Source organism: Ovis aries, chromosome 9 (assembly GCF_016772045.2).
Source record: "Ovis aries strain OAR_USU_Benz2616 breed Rambouillet chromosome 9, ARS-UI_Ramb_v3.0, whole genome shotgun sequence".
Taxonomy (NCBI): Eukaryota; Metazoa; Chordata; class Mammalia; order Artiodactyla; family Bovidae; genus Ovis; species Ovis aries.
In genome coordinates, this window is record NC_056062.1 from 406,659 (window position 1) to 413,142 (window position 6,484).

Genomic DNA, 6,484 nt, shown 5'->3' on the forward strand with positions numbered 1-6,484 from the left:
GGCAGGTGCCACAAAGCATTAAGGAGTTAGTGTGCTTCACAGGAGTATGGATTGTTTTTCGGAGGAATTTGGGGAAAAGGAAGGCTGTAGCCCGGGTTACAGGTGGAATGGGAGATGAGTTGAAAGCTGACTATTTTAGGATGAAGCACGTTTCCAGACTGAGGAAAGAAGTCATGAGAGAAGAAAGGACTGTTGAAGCAGGTTCTGCAGAAGGAGCAGGGGGCAATTGGGTCAACTGTGATATAGGGTTTGGCTTTGGATGTGGTCAGGGAGATGTGGGAGGCAAAAAGGCTAGTAGGAGAAAGGAAGCTGAGGAAATGCTTAGATGCCACCACTCTATGGGAGTCTCCTAAGATACGCCTTGTAATGGTTAGTTTCATGAATACACTTGGTTTGCCTATAGTGAAAAGTGAAGTCGCTCAGTCGTGTCCAACTCTTTGCGACCCCATGGACACCAGGCTCCTCCGTCCATGGGATTTTCTAGGCAAGAGTACTGGAGTGGGTTGCCATTTCCTTCTCCGGAGGACTTCCCGACCCAGGGATCAAACCCAGGTCTCCCACATTGTAGACAGACGCTTTCCGTCTGAGCCACCGCTTGATCTTAGCCAAAAGGCCAAGAAGCGGTAGTATCCAGCTATTTATTTAAATACCAATGTAGTTGTTGCTGTGCAGGTATTCTGTAAGTGTGATTAACATCTACAATCAACGGATTTTAAGTAAACAAGAGTATCCTTGATAATGTGGATACCCTCCAGAGGAGAACAGGTTTCCCTGCAAAAGAAGGAATTTGGTCACATCAGCTCAATATTTCAATAATTTGTACATATACAACTCCGTGGCATTGAATGTTTCCATTACAATGTTCTGTAATCTTCACCACCCAAAACTTTAATCATCCCCTGCCATCCTGCCCTACAGATTTCAGGCCTGCCAAATGCACAATTGCATAAGCCAATTCCTTGAAATAATCCTATGTGTGTGTGTGTGTGTGTGTGTGTGTGTGTGTGTGTGTGTGTGTGTGTGTGTGTGTGTGTGGGTCCCCTTCTGGCTCTGTTTCCCTGGAGCACCTGAACTGATGTGCCCCTTCACTGGACTGATGGCCTTACGTTCTCCAGCAACACCTTGTGCCTCCTGCTTCCTGCTGCTGTTGCTGCTGCTAAGTCACGTCAGTCGTGTCCAACTGTGCAACCCCATAGACGGCAGTCCAACAGGCTCCTCGGTCCCTGGGATTCTCCAGGCAAGAACACTGGAGTGGATTGCCATTTCCTTCTCCAATGCATGACAGTGAAAAGTGAAAGTGAAGTCGCTCAGTCGTGTCCGACTCTTAGCGACCCCACGGACTGTAGCCCACCAGGCTCCTCCGTCCATGGGATTTTCCAGGCAAGAGTACTGGAGTGGGGTGCCGTTGCCTTCTCCGCTCCTGCTTCCTAGTACCTGTGATACCACTTTGCAATTTCCTGCTTTGTCTTCCTTTCCATCTTCAGGACAAAGACTGTCTTTAAGAACTATCTTTCAACAGCTCACAAAATGCCTGTCATAGTGGAGGCACTAACCGACTTTTTTTGATGAGTGATGGAAGGGTTTTAATTTCTTCTATAAGGGAAGTAGTTTTCAGACTGTGAGTGAGGTCATGGGCGTAAATGAAGGGAAGTTTAGAAGGAACTGGAGCTTTTGTCCTCATCAAGTACCCAGTCTTGTCAAAAACTTGACTTCTTCTGAGAGAATCTTTTTCTTTTTTTCCTATGGAAATTTTATTTTTAAAGTTGATTTATTGATTATAGTATTGACTTATTATATAAGCTTCATGTGTACAATATTATCATTTCTTCTGCATACCCTAGAGTGTGCTGTGCTATGCTTACTTGCATTAGACTCTTTGTGACCCCTGCCAGGCTCCTCTTCCATGGGGATTCTCCAGGCAAGAATACTGGAGTGGGTTGCCGTGCCCCCCTCCAGGGGATCTTCCCAACCCAGGGATCAAAACCAGGTCTCCCGCATTGCAGGCAGATTCTTTACCATCTGAGCACCAGGGAAGCTCAAGAATACTGGAGTGGGTAGCCTATCCCTTCTCCAGGGGAACTTCCTGACCCAGGAATCGAACTGGGATCTCCTGCATTGCAGGCAGATTCTTTACCAGCTGAGCTACCATGGAAGCTCTGCCTTACAGTGTGCTCACCACCAAAATTTTAACTTCCATCTATCACCATACAGCTAGTCCCCTTTACCCATTTCACCCTACCCTACTCCTACCTCTTTGGTAACCACTATTTTGTTCTCTGTACCTACCTGTTCATTTTTGTTTGGTTTGGTTTCTTCATTTATTTTATTTTTTAAAAATATTCCCCATGTGAGTAAAATCATACAGTATTTGTCTTTCTCTGTCTGACTTATTTCTCTTAGCATAATACTCTCAAGGTCCACTCAAGTTGTCATAAATGGAAATATTTCATCTTTTTTATAGCTGAGTAATATTCCCCGAACTCCAGGACAGGGAGGCCTGCTGTGCTGCAGTCCATGAGGTCACACAGAGTCAGACATGACTTAGCAACTGAAGAACAACAACAAATATTCCATTATATATATAGGCTGCATATACATCCATTGATGAGCACATAGCTTGTTTTTATATCTTGGCTATTGTAAATAATACTGTGATGAACAAAGGGGTGCATGTGTCTTTTTGAATTAGTGTTTTTTTATTATTTTTTTTGGATAAATATCCAGAAGTGGGATAGCTGGGATAGCTGGATACCTCCAGCTTTGTTCTTCTTTTCCTCATGATTGCTTCGGCTAATTGGCATCTTTTTGGTTCCATATACATTTTAGAATTTTTTGTTCTATTTCTGTTAAAAAATCTCCTTTGGATTTTTATAATGATTGTAATGAGTCAGTCGTTTGCTTTAGGCAAAGTATGGACATTTAAACAATATTAATTCTTCCAATCCATAAGAATACGCTTTTCATTTATTTGTGTCTTCAATTTATTTCAACAGTGTATATTAATTTTCATTGTACAAATCTTTTACCTCCTTGCTAAATTTATTCCTAGATGTTCTCTTCATTTTGTTGTGATCGTATATGGGATTATTTTTTTAATTTCTCTTTACACTAGCTCATTGTTAGTGTATCGAAATGCAACAGATTTTTGAAGGTTGATTGTGTACTATACTCATTTCATGTATTATTTATATCAGTTTTTAGATGGAGTCTTTATCTAAAATCATGTCATCCACAAATAGTAACAGTTTTACTTCTTCCTATCCAATTTAGATAGTTGTTATTTCTTTCTCTTGCCTAATTGCCCTGGTTAGGACTTCTAATACTGTGTTCACTTTTAACGATCCAGCTTCGAATACCAGCAGGGCATAATGGTGTGTGGCAGCTAAAGAGGGGTCCCTAGATCAGGACTCACAGTCAGACAGAGTTTGAGATTTTTTTTTTAAATTTTGATTTTATTTAAAAATATTTATTTACTTGGCTGCACTGGGTCTTAGTTGCAGCATGTAGGATATGGCATTTAACTTGTGGCATTTGAACTCTTAGTTGCAGCAAGTGGGGTCTAGCTCCCAGACCAGGCATTGAACCCTGCCCCCTGCACTGGGAGTATGGAATCTTAGCCACTGGACCACCAGGGTAGTCCCTCTGATTTTATAATGTTATTTAAACTTTTTTGAGATAAGTGTAGATTCACATGTAGTTATAAGAAATTTGATGCAGTTGTAGTATCTTCCACACACTCTTCCTCAGTTTCCTCCCAGTGGTAACATCTTGCAAAACAGTGTCACAGCCAGGATGCTGACCCTGAGATAGTCAAGACAAACATCTCGCCCTTTTATAGCCTCCCCTCACCACACCTCCTTCTCAGGTTCTCTGGTGGCTCAGATGGTAAAGAATCTGCCTGTAATGCAGGAGACCTGGGTTCAATTCCTGGGTCAGGAAGATCCCCTGGAGAAGCAAATGGCAATCCATTCCAGTATTATTACCTGGAGAATCCCATAGACAGAGGAGCATTATGGGATATCATCCATAGGGTAGCAAAGAATTGGACTTGACTGAGCAACCTTCACTTTCTTTCCACTTCCTTCTGGCCCCATTCCTCTTCAGTTACTGGCAACCACTAACCTGTTCTTCATTTTAATTTTGTTATTTCAAGAATTCTATATAAGTGGAATTATATAGTGTGTCAACTTTGAAGGTTGGCTTCTTTTTCCCACTCAGCATAATTCTCTGGAGATTCATCCAGGCTGGTGCTTCCATCAGTGGTTTCTTTTTTCTTGCTGACTAGTAGTCTACGGTATAAATGGACTGCAGTTTTGCAATCCATTTATCCATTCACTTGTTGAAGCAACTGTGTTGTTTCCAGCTTTTGGCTATTACAGGTAAAGCTTCTACGAACATTCATGTGCAGGTTCTGGTGGGGACATCTGTTTTCATTTGGCTTAGGTGTATAGCTAGGAGAGGAATTTCTGGGTCCTGCGTTAGCTCTATGTTTAATCATTTGCAGAACCACCGGATTGTCTCCAAATCTGCTGTACCATTTTGCCTTCCACCAGCAGGGTATGAGTGATCTAGTTCTCTGAATCCTCATCAGCTTTGAGGTTGTCTATGCCTTTTTTAATCTTAGTAAGTCTGACAGTTGCATACGTTTTGACTCATGTTTCCCTAGTAGTAAATGGTGAGGAACATTTTCTCATGTGTTTATTAGCCATCTGTATATCCTCCTCACTGAAGTATTTTTGCTTATTTTCTAATTCAACTGACTTTTTTACACTGGGGTTTTGAGAACTCTTTGTATATTCTTGATATTAATACTCTGTTGGATATATGATTTGGAAATATTCTCAGTTGTAGTTGCATTTTTTAAAAAGTTGCATGTGGAATGTTAGTTCCCTGATCAGGGATTGAACCCATGTTCTTGGCAGTGAAAACACGGAGTCCTAGCCACTGGAACATCAGGAAATTCCCATACCTTTTCATCTTATGAACACTTTTTTACAAAACTTTCAGGTGAGGTCCAATTGATCAGTTTTTTTTTTTTTCTTTTATGGATCAACTTTTTGGTGACAAGTCTAAGGACTCTTAACTTAGCCTTAGTTCCCAAAGATTTACTCCCATTTTCCTCTAAAGGTTTTATAGCTTTACACTTTACATTTAATCTGCCAATACTGTACAGTCTCAATCACTATCACAGTATTAATCACTATATAATAATAATTAAACTAAATCAGGCACACTGAAGACTTGTTTCCAAAACTGTTCAACTAATAGTTCTTTTGTGTTTCCATTTAAATTTAAAAATAATCTAGCCTACAAAAGAAGCTTGTTAGGAATTGCATTAAGCCTTGGAGAGAGCTGATGGAGGACCAGATGGAAGCAAAGTGGGTTCTGAGTCTCTGAAGGCCAGGAACATCTGAGACAGAGAGGAAGCAGTGAGGAATTAAACATGAGGCATTGCACATCTTTGGAAGCACACTGGTTCCTAGAGCCTGAGAATACAGGTGTACCTGAAAGGCACAACACTCTTTGGAGATTGCTAACCAGTTTCCCCAGGCCTGTGATTCCTGCTTTAACCACACCATTTTCTTTTCCTTCTATTTAAAATTTTTTTAAATTTTATTTTGAAAGAAAGTAAAGTGAAAGTGTTAATTGCTCAGTCACGTCTGACTCTTTGCAATCCCATGGACTGTAGCCCATCAGGTTCCTCTGTCTATGGTATTCTCCAGGCAAGAATACTGGAATGGGTTGCCATTTCCTTCTCCAGAGGATCTTCCTGACCCAGGAACGGAACCCGGGTCTCCTGCACTGCAGGCAGATTCTCTACCATCCGAGCCACCAGGGAAGCCCAATTTTATATTGGAATATTGTTGTTGAGTTGCTCAGTCATGTCCGGCTCTTTGCGACCCTAAGTCTTGCAGCACATCCCTGTCCTTCACTATCTCCCAGAGTTTGCTTAGACTCACGTCCATTGACTTGAAGATGCCATCCAACCATCTCATCCTCTGTCATCCCCTTCTCCTCCTGTCCTCAATCTTTCCCAGTCAGGGTCTTTTCCAATGAACTGGCTCCTTGCATCAGGTAGCCAAAGCATTAAAGTGTCAGCATCAGTCCTTCCAATGAATGTTTAGGGTTGCTTTCCTTTAGGATTGACTGGTTTGATCTCCTTGCTGACCAAGGGACTCTCAAGAGTCTTCTCCAGCATCATGGTTCAAAAGCATCAATTTTTTGGCACTCAGTCTGCTTAATGGTCCAACTTTCACATCTATACATGACTACTGGAAAAACCATAGCTTTGACTATACATACTTTTGTCATTAAAATGATGTCTCCATTTTTTAATATGCTGTCTAGCTTTGTCTTAGCTTTTCTTTCAAGGAACAAGTGTCTTTTAATTTTATGACTGCCCTCACCGTCCATAGTGATTTTGGAGCCCAAGAAAATAAAGTCTGTCACTGTTTCCTTTTTTCCCCCCGTCTATTGCCATGAC